Consider the following 13,275-nt stretch of genomic DNA (forward strand, 5'->3'; position numbering starts at 1 on the left):
CCCCTCGGAGAGGGAGGTTTTCGCAGCTCTGATGTGTGTTTTACTGATTTCTGAGTCTTCAGGGTGTGGCACGTAGCAGGTGTCTAATCAATTTGTGTGAAGTTTAATGACAGGAAGTTCAGAAGTTTATCATTTGCTGGCCGCCAGCAAAGTTCAGCCTGATGCTGGCCTCCCGCCCTTGACTTTATCCCAGCGTTCCTGCCTTTTCCTAGGAAGCCGAGCAGTGCATAGTTCAGCAGTTATGTTTTTACTTCAGGGACAAGGGGCAGGGGCACACGGGTGTACGAAGCTTTGCAGCTAGGACAAGCCACGGCCATGGTGTCATTTAAGATGAGGGACTGGGGATGATGAGGATGATGGCCGAGGGGCAGGAGACGGCGAGTTTTCCCCAGAGAACGAGACCTCCTGGCATCCCAGATCTTACCGTAGCAGCATGCTGCCTCCCTAGTGTCTCATCAGCAGCCTGAGACACGCAGGCTGCGCCATGATCTTGCCAGCTGAAGCCATGGGAGTCCACGTCTTGCTTTATTAACACCGCGTTGCCTCTCACCTCCTGGAGGCTCCTGTGGGGAGCAACTCAGACTAGACTGTTACTCGAATTAAGACTTATTCTATGCATCTGCTCTCCCACAATATGGCACTGGGAGAGGAGGAAACAGCTTCTACACAGCTGCCTCCAGTTCAACCAATAAACAGCAGGACCTGCTCCTGATTGGAGGAGAGCAGCGTACTCGGCGTGTGGGTAGCAGAGTTGGGATTGGTGGAAAAGGACTATAAAGGAGGAGAGAGACAACATGCACCAGGAACATCTATCTGAAGGAACACCTGTGCAGCCCCCGAGAGAGCCGGCCGGCGGTGTGCTGCTCCCCTGCGGAAGTGGGGAAAGTGGCAGGGGGAACCGCCCTTCCACGGAGGTGGAAGGGACGGTAGCCAACCCGGGAAGAACCAGCAGCAAACCCGGGGAGGGCCGAGCAGACAAAAGAACAGCGCAGGGTCCTGTTTCGTTCCTCCACGAAGAGGGGGAGCGACAGGCTCCGGTCGCCACTGTCGCCTCCTGCGGGGGTCCTGCCTGTGATTTCCTTTCTGATCTCATGCGTCATCCGCAAGCTTGATTTCCAGTCCCTTGGTGACCCTCCGAATGGCTTCTGCTGGCAGGCGTCTGCCCGAAACTGCAAGAACTTGAAGCAGCTGCTGGTGCAAAGGGCAAATTTGCTAGTGGGACCAGTTCCCCGGGGAATAGCAAGGCGAGGCCACTGGCAGGTGCCTTGGGACCCGGGAACCACCATCGTCCTAGTGGGGGCCCATCCGCCCTGGTTTGCCCTGGACCCAGGGCTTTCCCAGGACTTGGGACTTTGGGTGCTGGGCCAGACAAGGTGAGTTGGTCACCCCTGTCCAGGAAAGCTCAACCTCAAGAGGCCAAGAAGGAGCCCGTCCACTTCTTGCTTGTCTCTGAGGGCCTTCACCTAAACTCTGCTCCACAGTTGGGGTGCACCGTGTTGTCACCCGAGTGCAAGGGCTCCGTCGCAGTCCCCACAGGATGCGCACGTGATAGGGGAGCAAGACAAGGGGGAGAGAGAGAGAGAGAGAGAGAGAGAAGCAGCCACTCCCTGGTGAGCAGAGACCCTCCCAGGAGGAGTAATGCAGCCTGCTGTTGGCTGACTCTGCTGTCAGTCAAGGATGTGGGGTGGGGACGGGGGATGAGATCCTGATAACAGACCTTTTCTTCAGAGGGTGCAAGGGGCAAGGACTTGGAAACGCGTCCTGGACACGTCAGTGCACACGCTCTTTGTCGCTCCCCCTCTTCATGGAGGAACGACACTAAACCCTGCCTAGGCTTCATATCCGAGTCACGGCACCATTATGTCGCTCCCCCTCTTCGTGGAGGAACGACACAGGATTCTGCGTTGTTCTTTCGTCTGCTCGGCCCTCCCCGGGTTTGCTGCTGGTTCTTCCCGGGTTGGCTGCCGTCCCTCCCACCTCCGTGGAAGGGCGGTTCCCCCTGCCACATTCCCCACTTCCGCGGGGGAGCGGCACACCGCCGGCCGGCTCTCTCGGGGGCTGCACAGGTGTTCCCCTTAGATGTTCCTCTTAGATGTTCCTGGTGCATGTTGTCTCTCTCCTCCTTTATAGTCCTCTTCCGCCAATCCCAACTCGGCTGCCCACACGCCGAGTACGCTGCTCTCCTCCAATCAGGAGCAGGTCCTGCTGTTTATTGGTTGAACTGGAGGCAGCTGTGTAGAAGCTGTTTCCTCCTCTCCCAGCGCCATATTGTGGGAGAGCAGATGCATAGAATAAGTCTTAATTCCAGTAACTTAGTCTAGTCCGGGTTGCTCCCAGTTGCTCCCCACACTCTTTAGGCCCTGGCTGCATGCCTGCCATCACCCTGACATGAACATACACACACACACGTATGCACATGTGCACTCGCACAGGGCATGCACACACACACATGGGTGCACACACGTGAGCACGCACACACGATCAAGTCTAGAAAGTTCCGTTGGAACAGTGCCACAGACTCGGTCAGCCTTCACCAGCCCTGCCTGTGCTTGTGTGTGTGCGCGTGTGGAGGGATATGTCGGTTTGGAAGTGGTGCAGCTTGTGTCATCACCACCACCACCACGGTCGGGGTGCGGGACCATCCCATTGCCACGAGAGAGCTCCCCACGCTTCCTCTCTCGGTTTGCTGCCCAGCCCTGATTCTCAGCCCTTGGCAAGGGCTCAGCTGTCGTCAGGACCTGCCGCTGACACAGACCTTCATAACACGCGCGGAGGGCGTATTCCACAGTCACGCACCTGGAGTAAGCGCCCATCGAAAGGAAACACAGAGACACTGTGACACTTCGGCTGTGTGGAAGGTGGTGTTCATTCCCAAGGTATGTGCATCCAATTGATTTCATTGAAAGGGGCCCAGAAATGGGGCACTTGTGCTGTTGAAGAATAAGATGCTGGCTGAGTAAGCTGATGAAGAGGGCCGGCGCTGTGGCAGAGCGGGCTAAGCCTCCACCTGCGGCGTCGGCGTCCCATATGACACTGGTTCGTGTCCCAGCTGCTCTCTTCCCATCCAGCTCTCTGCTATGGCCCAGAAGATGTTCCAAATGCTTGGGTGTCTGCACCTATGTAAGAGACCTGGAAGAAGCTCCTGACTTCAGATCTGCCCAGTTCTAGCCATTCTGGCCAAATGGGGAGTGAACCAATGATGGAAGATCTCTCTCTCTTTCTCACTCTCACTCTTTGTATGTAGCTCTGCCTCTCAGATAAATAAATAAAATCTTAAAAAACAATGTTGACGCAGAATCATCTTCTAAGTAGGTGGTGAAAGCAGAGGCAGCACAGTACCCACCATGTGTTTTGTGTGTGTATGTGTTGTGCGTATGTGTGTATATGTGTATGTATGTGTGTATGCATGTGTGCGTTCTGTGTATGTGTTCTGGGTGTATATGTCTGTATATGTGTTCTCTGTGTGTATGTATGTATATGTGCGCACATGTTCTGTGTATGTGTTGTGTGTATGTGTGTACATGTGTGTATCATGTGTGTTCTGTGTGTATGTGGTATATGCTCTCTGTGTGCGTATGTGTATGCATGTGTGCATATGTTCTGTGTGTATGTATGTGTGCATGCATGTGTGTGTTCTGTGTATGTGCTCTGTGTGTATGTGTTCTCTGTGTGTATGTATGTGTATGCATGTATGCATGTGTTTGTGTGTATGTGTATATGTGTATGTATGCATGTACCATGTGTGTTCTGTGTATGTATGTGTTCTCTGTGTATTTATGGGTATGTATGTGTGTGTATGTATGCTGTGTGTATGTGTATACGTGTACATGTGTGTATGCATATGTGTTCTGTGTATGTCTTGTGTGTATGTATGTATGCATGTGTGTTCTGTGCGTGTGTTTGTGTGTATGCCTTGTGTGTATGTGTGCATATGTGTATGCATATGTGTGTTCTCTGTGTGCATGTGTGTTTGTGCATGTGTTCTCTCTGTGTATGTATGTGTATGTGTGAATGTATGTGTGCATGTGTTCTGTGGGTATGTTGTGTGTATGTGTATATGTGTACATATATGTGTATGCACGTGTTCTGTGTATGTGTATGTATGTGTGTTTTGTGCATGTGTGTTTTGTGCATGTGTTTGTGCATATGTGTACGTATGTGTGTATGCATGTGTGTGTTCTCTGCGTGCATGTGTGTTTGTGCATGTGTTCTCTCTGTGCATGTATGTGTATGTGTGTATGTGTGTGTGTATGTGTTCTGTGTATGTATTTATGTATGTATATGGATATGTATGTGTTCTGTGTATATGTGTTCTCTGTGTGTATGTGTGTATGTGCATGTGTTCTCTGTGTGTATGTGTACATATGTATGTATGTGTGCATGTGTTCTGTGCGTGTATAGATATGTATGTGTGTGTGTGTATATGTGTTCTGTGTATATGTGTTCTGTATGTGTATATGTGTGTATGGTGTATGTATGTGTACATGTGTTCTGTGTGTATGTGTATATATGTGTATGTGTGTCTGGGGTGTGGGCAGGCAGCTCTGTAATCAAAGACACTATGATCTGTACATTAAAACCATTCTAATGGAGGAGACCAGGGGCTGAGGAACGGGGGGACTCTCCCTCTCCCGTGCCTTTCTTGCGTGAAGACAAGAATCGACCACCCATCGCCACTAACAGGGAAACAGAACACACAGAAGAGGTTCATGACAACCCAAAGACCAACTTACCTGGAAAAGCAAAGACATGAGATAGTTCAAGAAAGTGTGTCAGGGGCCTGGCACTGTGGCATAGTGGGTAAAGCCATCGCCTGCAGTGCCAGCATCCCATATGGGTGCTGGTTCAAGTCCTAGATGCTCCACTTCCAATCCAGCTCTCTGCTGTGGCCTGGGAAGGCAGTAGAGGATGGCTCAAGTGCTTGGGCCCCTGCACCTGTGTGGGAGACCCAGAGGAAGCTCCTGGCTCCTGGCTTCATTCTGCCCAGCTCTGGCCGTGGTGGCCAACTGGGGATTGAATCAGCAGATGGAAGATCTCTCTCTCTGACTCTCCTTCTCTCTCTCTGTAACTCTGACTTTCAAATAAATAAATAAATCTTTTTTTAAAAAGTGTGTCAGGACAAATTGGCGATGCAGACAGTGAGGGCCACAGGGACATACAGTGACTCGGGGCTGGGAGCAGCAGGGAAGGCCTCCAGGAGGAGGTGGACTTCTGCTGGGCCTGAGGGGTGAGCGGTCACGAAGGCACCACGCAGAGGCATCTCTGTGCAGAGAGAAGGGAGACCCGGCAGGTGCCAGGGCAGCACAGCTCTGCGCTCCCGGCCCTGCTCTCAGCTTGCTCTGAGCTGAGGTGCCGGCTTACCCTCCTGCTGTTTGCCCCCAGCACAGTGCGCCTTAGCATGGCTGCCCCATTGGGGTCTCGTGGGGACTTCCTGGGATGCACTTGCACAACCACCTTGCACCTGGGTGCTGCCTCATAGGCACTCAGCACTCAGCCCCGGAGGCAGATGCGATGTGTGGTCCACAGAGCTCAGGAGCATGCCCTGGGGCCCAGGAAACAGAAAAGAACCACAGCAGCTATGCTGGCAGGTGGCCACTGCAGGCCAAGCCCCTGGAAGACAGATCCCAGCATCCCAGGGTGTAATCAGAAAGTGAGCAAAGCTGGTGCACACAGCATCCCCTGCAATGCTTTGTTTTCAAAGATTTATTTATTTATTTGAAAGGCAGAGTTACAGAAAGAGGAGGAGAGACAAAGGGACCCGAAAGAGAGAGAGGTCTTCCATCTGCTGCTTCACTCCCCAGATGGCTGCAACAGCTAGGGTTGGACCGATCTGAAGCCAGGAGCCAGGAGCTTCTTCCGGGTCTCCCACATGGGTACAGGGGCCCAAGGACTTGGGCCATCTTCCACGGCTTTTCCAGGCCATAGCAGAGAGTTGGATTGGAAGTGGAGCAGCCAGGACTTGAACTGCCGCCCACATGGGATGCCGGCACTGTGCTGGCCACAGCGCTAGCCCCACCCTGCAGTGTTATGAACTGGCTCCAAATGATCGATCATAGAATTTGCCTGAGAATTTCAACCCTACAGGGGTGGGACCGAGGGAGCTTGGTCACATTCCAATCACATCAGGATAAACTCATTCCATCTGCAGGAAAACTGCGCTAGCACATTTTTGTGGCTGCTTGTTTGACCTCAGGGGCACCACCTTGGTTGTGAAGCCTCTGAGGATGAGCTGTCTCCACCCTCCCGCCTGGAATGGGAGCTGATGCCTGCAACTCTGTCAGTGCCTGTGCCTGCTCTCACTCCACGGCTGGGGCAGGAAGCCAGGGCCAATTCCCCGGGGAGCAGATAAGGCCCTGGGTCCTGGGGAGGGGTGGGCCAGGTCCTGCAGGGAGCTAGCAGGCAGGAATGGCTGAGAGTAGCAGGCATTGCTCTGTGGGGCCAGCAAGGCAGCGCCAGCCCACCACACTCACCCAGCACTGACTGTGACCGCTGCAGGCCAGCAACCCTCCTCTCTGCTGAGATCCTCCGGCAAACAGAAGACATGAGTTCCTGCCTCCATGGAACTTACACTCCAGTGGGGAGGGGAGGCAGGCAGAAGCCAGTAACCACAGCGGTGAGCACCTTACCCAGGAAGTTAGAAAAAGACCCACGATGCGGGAAGATAAGGGTGGCCAGAGAAATGGGGTCAGTAATTTAGGAAGGGGAGAGATACAATTTTTTTAAATAATTCTTTTTAAAAATTTATTTATTTAAAAAGCAGAGCAACAGAGAGAGGGGGAGAGACAGAGATCTTCCATCCACTGATTTATTCCTGTGACACTTTGAAGAGGCAGGGCTGGACCAGGCTAAAGCTAGGGGCCAGGACATCCATCTGGGTCTCCCACGTGGGTGCAGGAGCATAAGTACTGGGCCATCCGTTGTCTTCCAAGGTGCATTAGCAAGGAGCTGGATCAGAAGCGGAGCAGCTGAGACTCAAATTGGACTCCAAGATGGGATGCCGGCATCGTGAATGACAGCGCCACAACACCAGGCTCAAGACCCAATTTTAAACCAGGGAGCTCAGCCTAGACTTCATGAGAAGGTGATAGAAGTAAAAGCTTGAAGGAGGTGAGGGCATTAGCCATGTGACTCTCTGGAGTAAAACTGTTCTGGGCCAGGATGTAGAAAACCATGAGGCTAGGTGAGCGCAACAAGGCAGCTGGTCTGAGTTAGAAAAGACAAGACAGGGGAAGACGGGGCCCAACTTTCAAAGGTCGGATTAAAGAACAGGGAGTTAGCAGGGAGACCTGGAGAGGGTCTGGGGCCCTGGGGTCTAGCAAAGGCCATGGTTCAAGAAGGAGCGAGCACAGACATTTACCCAGTGCTGCTGTGGACTGAGAAGGACCCTGGGATTGGGCAGGAGGAGGTTATGGGTAATCTTATCCAGAAACCTTTCTTTTGGGGAGAGAAATTGGATTGGAATGAGTTCCCAACAACAACAGAATAGGAAATGTTGAAATGAAGACCACGTATTGACAACTCTCTCAAGAAGTTTTGTTGGGTCTGGCGCCATGGTGTAGTGGGTAAAGCCACCGCTTGCAGTGTCGGCATCCCATATGAGCACTGGTTCAAGACCCGGCTGTTCCACTTCACATCCACCTCTCTGCTGTGGCCTGGTAAAGCTGTAGAAGATGGCCCAAGTCCTTGGGCCCCTGCACCTGCATGGGAGACCTGGAGGAGGCTCCCGGCTCCTGGTTTCAAATCAACCCAGCTCTGGCCATTGCAGCCATCTGAGGAGTGAACCAGCGGATGGAAGACCTCTCTCTCTGCCTGTGCCTCTCTGTGACTCTGCCTTTCAAATCAATAAATAAATCTAAAAAAACAAGATGCTATAGACAGATCATCTCTCTCTCTCTCTCTCTCAAAAAAAAAGGAAGTTTTGTTAAGGAAAAGGGGGATTGGGTAACAGCTGGAGAAAGAAGGATCCAACGAAGCAGCAGGAAATGGTGCAGGAGGCAAGGGAGGAATTTCAAGATTCCCGGGTCGGGGAGGGGATGTGGCTCCGGGCACAAGTGGCAGGATGCCCCTCCTCTTCCCCACTGTGGGTCTGTATTGTTTCAGGGGTCATCTGTCTTTCCTGACGTGTGTTATCAGATGAAAGTGGCCATAGCAATGTCCCTACTCTACAGCCAGCAAGGAAGACACCAGTGACCCATGCTGTCGGGCTGGAGTGAAAACAGGACATGAAAGTTCTGTGTTCCAAACCACAGCAACAACACAGTGGGGACACGGCTAATGCACCCCCATTTCATCCAAGGGATGAGAATGAGAGGCGTTCACGACTTTTCCTTCCACAATGCTGGTTTCCTGCTGTGATCAGTTTTGTGTCAGGGGACAAACATTTTCAAAGATAACGCCTGTTAGTACCAGATGTCTGGGGAAACAGGCGCTCTCCTAAGGCAGGGAGGGGAGAGACAGCCGCTGAGATCTGGGAGAAGCTGCTGGGCAACATCGATGACACTGGAGACTTCGTACTTCTAGGGCTTCGTGATCCCCCTCTGATCCCCCTCGTGTCCCCAGTCTAGAGAAATCACTGGAAACTTGGACAGGGATTCGATCACACGATTGCTCACACGGTCGTTTAGGGCAGCGGAACAAAGGCAAGGAAATCGCGTGTCCAAACGTGGAAGCCGAGATAACTACAGTTTGACATGTCCATATTTAATAACATGGAAAAACGCTTAACGCGTGTTGGAAAATGAGAAAGAAGTGACAAAATCATTTCCGTTGAACTACTCAATACTATCTTAGGAAGCTCTCATTCTCTCTTCAACTATTTCTAGCCTAAAAATCGGCTACTGTTGAGTAATGATTACTGAGTTATCCTATTTATTTGACATTGTCAAATCAAATGCTAATAACCCTACTTTTCTCCATGATCTCTAAGTGCATTTTCTTCAAGCCAAGTGGGGTCAGTTTCATTTCTGCCCCCTGTGGTCTAATTTCTTTATAAAGATTTATTTATTTTTGAAAGTCAGAATGATAGAGAGAAAGAGAGAGAGAGGGATCTTCCAATCCATTGTTTCACTCCTCAAATGGCTGCAACAGCCAGGGCTGGGCCAAGCTAAAGCCAGGAGCCTAGAACTCCATCCGGGTCTCTGACATGGGTGGCAGGGACTCCAGCACCTGGGCCATCTGCTGCTGCTTTCCAGGGTGCATTAGCAGGGAGCTGGATCAGAAGTGGAGCAGCTTGGACTCGAGTCAGTGCTCCGATATGGGATGCCGGCCCCTGGCCAGTTGTGTGTGTGTGTGTGTGTGTGTGTGTGTGTGGTGAAATCCATACATAACATACAATTTCCGGTCTTGACCACTTGGCAGAGTACAACAATTCCGTGGCAGCGATGTGTTTCCCACTATTGTGCAGCCATCAGCACCAGCGTCTCCAGAACTCTTTCCCTTGTGTAGAACTGAACCTGAGCACCCTTCACACACTCACTGCCCACTGTCCCCTCGCTGGCCGCTACCATTCTGCTTCCTGTTTAGGCTGACCGCCGCAGCTGCCTCGTCTTAGTGAAATCCTAATCTTCCATGACTGGCTTATTTCACTTCATTTATGTTCATTTTTATTTTTTTAAGTTCATATTTTTATGCATGCTTTTCTATCATTTTGTCCTTTAAAGATTCTAATTATATTTAGAGATTTTGTTATTTTCACTTCTTACAATGTGAATTATTCTCCCTCTGGTTAGTTTCATGGCTATCTCCAAAGCCTTGTTTTTCCTGTTGAAGGATTTTTTTAGATTTATTTATTTACTCGAGAGGCAGAGCTACAGACTGAGAGAGGGAGAGAGAGAGACACACAGAGAGAGGTCTTCCATCCACTGGTTCACTCCCCAACTGGCCACAATGGCTGCAGCTGGGCCGATCTGAAGCCAGGAGTCAGGAGCTTCCTCCAGGTCTCCCACGTGGGTACAGGGGCCCAAGGACTTGGGCCATCTTCCATTGCTTTCCCAGGCCACAGCAGAGAGCTGGATGGGAAGTGGAGCAACCAGGACTCAAACCGGCGCCCATATGGGATGCTGGCGCCACAGGCAGATACTTAACCTACTACACCACAGTGCCAGCCCCTCGTTGAAGGATTTTTGGAATGCCAGGTTGTCGGCTCAACTTGAATGGTAACTGTGTGTGTGTCCATGCTCAGCCCTCTTCTAGAAGCTTTCTAGGGTCGGCCACCCAGTTTCCTAGGCCCCCGTGAACCACTGGCCCCGTTGGCGGCTTCAGGTCCTTGAAGACCCCAGGATATGGTGGGTCCGGTCACCAAGCAACAGTTGGTCTGGCCCGGCTCTCCTTTAAGAGGCTGTGCCAACTTCTCCTCTGCCTCAAAGTGCAGACCGTAAACCACTGTCCCGCCCACTCTGGTCAGCTCTCTGCCAAGGGCAGGGCCCCGCCCAAGCCTCCCTAGAAGACGGCCCTGGCCTCTGGACCAGACAGCAGCAAGCCCTTCGCTTTGCTCTGACTCGCTCGTGAGCATTTCTGCTCAACTCGGGTGAACAGAGACGTCTGTTTTTGTGAGCAGCCGGTCTTTTTAGCTTTAAAAGCGCTCTGAGAGTGAACCGAGTTTGATTGAACCAGAAGTCCCACAGGACAGCTCCTTAGGCTCTGAACTCCGCTGGTGGGTGTGGCGGAAGTGGCGTCAGCATTTGGGCCCATCTTCTGCTCCCCGCTGCCCAGTTTCCCGCAGTTACTCCCCGGGGAGGGTCCCCCCAGCCTGCCCTGCCCAGCCCCTAGGTGAGGACATCCCTCCCCCCACTCTCATAACTTGTGTCATTTTGGAAAGCATCTCTCAGTGCAGGGGCGCTCCCCGGAGCCCCCCAAAATCAAGACCCCAGAGCACCCAAAAGGGACCAGAGCCATCTTGAGTCTGCAAAACTGGGGGGGGGGGCGCCTCCTCCGCAGACGCCACCCCCACGCCCTCTGCTGAACCCTCCTCAGCGGCCGGACTGCCCAGCGCACGCGCTCAACAGAGGCAGCAGCCCCACTGTGTGTCACAGTGCAATCATTGCTCCTGGAATCATTCAGTGGAGGGTGTTTCTCCTTCTCTCTCCTCTCCAGTACGAGCAGGACAATTCGAACAGCGGAAGTAGCCCCCCACAGGTTGCTGCATCACAAGCAAGTGAGCACCCCTGGTGGGAGGCATGGACCACCAGGCGCTGTTAGGGAAGGGGTGGGGAGGTAGACAGGTGCTTAAGAAGATCGGTGATGTGGATGACCTTGACGTTCTTTCCGACTCTACTATCAGGAAGATCAGGGAAGCCTCACCCAGGATCCTGAAATGGGCCCCCCAAAATGCTGTCGTCACAGTCCGCGCCACGGAAGAGCGCCCCACGTGGTCTGCCTGCCACATCTGGCCCCCCAGTAGCTGGACCACCAGCCGGTGGGGGCGGGCGCGTTTCCAGAGGCCGCCAGGAGGTGGAGCAGTTCTGCAGACCGTCCCCCTGCCTGGCCCGGGGCGGCCCAAGTGAGCAGCAACTGGGCTTGGGGGGAGGGGGAGGGGAGGTGGGGTCGCGTGGCAGCCGCGCAGGGGCAGGGGTCCTGAGCCGCGGCCACCAGGCAGCTCCTGGAAGGAGCCCCACCGCGGGCCACACAGAAGGGAGTCACTGCTACCACTCTGCTTCAAAACCAGGTGGCAATGAATTCTGGCCCTGATTTTGGAAATTAACAGAAGCTGAACCTCAGGCTCCTCCTGTGTTTGGACTCACAACACTGAGCGCCTCTGTGATCCTAAAGGCACGAGGGGTTCTCTCCCTCTGCAAGCAGGCAACCCCGGGCTGCCTCTGAGCCCAGCTGGGTGTCCTCTAACTGAATTCTGTTCTGTGTGCCTGCGGGCGCCCTCAGGGGCCGCAGGTGGAGAGCTCGGTCAGTCACCATTGCAAGCTCCTGGGGTTGCTTGATCTGCGCCTTCCAGCGGGTTGCACGTTGGGCTTCCCGCAACCCCATCGGCAGGTTTGATGCAGTTGCTGGAGCAGCTCACAGAACTCAGGGAAACAGGCTCCCAGTGTATCATAGCAAACAGTACAGGGACCAGCGTTGTGCGGTGAGTGAAGCCACCTCTGGACACCAGCGTTTTATCATAAAGCACCAGTTGGAGGCCTGGCTGCCCCACTTCCAATGCAGCTCCCTGCTAATGCGTCTGGGAAAGCAGTCCTTGGGCCCCTGCACCCACATGGGAGACCCGGATGGAGTTCCTGGCTCTGGCTTTGGCTGCCCAGCCCAGCTGTGACAGCCATTTGAGGAGTGAACCAGCAGATGGGATGACCTCTCTCTCTCTGTCTCTCCCTCTCTCTCTCTGTCACGCTGCCTTTCAAATAGATAAAATAAAATAAATGAGAGATATTACAAAAGACACAGATGAAGAGATACATGGGTTGGGGGGACGCCCAGTTGCCACGCCCTGCGCAGGTGCACCACGCCCCCCCCCCATACTCAGGTATCCGGAAGCTCTCCGAACCCTGTCCTTTGGAGCTTTTTCTGAAGACTTCATTGCACAAGTGTTGGAGAAGTCTGGCCAACTGTGTAGAAATGGGACTGGACAGAGGAGGGGGACCTATGGTAGCAGATTGAGTGGGGAAAGCGGCCAGGTCTGCTCTGTGCAGGGTCCTCCCACCCGGGCACAGGGCAGAGCCTCCCCCGACTCAGGATCTATTGATCTGCTGGGGACAAGACAGGCCAGGGAGCGTCCGCAAGCAGCTCCAGGACAAGCAGGCAGGGGAAGATCCGAGTCTCCAAGATCTGCCTCCGGGAGAACTGGTTTCTCTGAGCTGCCTCGGTGGGGGGAGTTCAGAACCAGGATTGGAGGCTAAAAACCACAAAATATATCTGGGGCAGTTCCGAAAGCCCATGGCAGGCGGAATGAAGAGATAAGTTCATTCTGGCACAAAAAGGAAAAAATTGAAGTCGCACATTTGCAGGGTGTGCTGACCATTCACAGGACACGCATGCTATGGAAAGCTCTGCCTGGATTGCAGAAACTGTTTACATGAACTCACTGAAGTGCCCTTGTGAATCAAAATCACACAGCCAGAGACAGCGCAACAGCACCCTAGGAGGGCCTGATCTCCACCAGCTGCCCGGGGTTATCAGCCTGAGGTTTTCTTCCTTCCTTCCTTCCTTCCTCCCTTCCTTCCTTCCTTCCTTCCTTCCTTCCTTCCTTCCTTCCTTCCTTCCTTCCTTCCTTCCTTTATTTCTTTTTTAAGATTTATTTATTCATTTGAAAGCCAGAGCCACAGAGAGGCAGAG

At 53.0% G+C, this 13,275-nt stretch overlaps 1 long non-coding RNA gene across 1 annotated transcript; it reads left to right on the forward strand.

The window, feature by feature from the left end:
• Positions 1 to 804: 804 nt before the first annotated feature.
• On the forward strand, positions 805 to 3,274 carry LOC149123162 (uncharacterized). The gene is made up of 3 exons (XR_016218559.1): positions 805 to 1,373; positions 2,695 to 2,876; positions 3,069 to 3,274. It is a non-coding gene; the product is annotated as an uncharacterized LOC149123162 (long non-coding RNA).
• Positions 3,275 to 13,275: the final 10,001 nt, after the last annotated feature.

This window comes from Oryctolagus cuniculus, chromosome 12, assembly GCF_051225735.1.
Source record: "Oryctolagus cuniculus isolate XC-2025 breed Fujian yellow rabbit chromosome 12, ASM5122573v1, whole genome shotgun sequence".
Classification (NCBI taxonomy): domain Eukaryota; kingdom Metazoa; phylum Chordata; class Mammalia; order Lagomorpha; family Leporidae; genus Oryctolagus; species Oryctolagus cuniculus.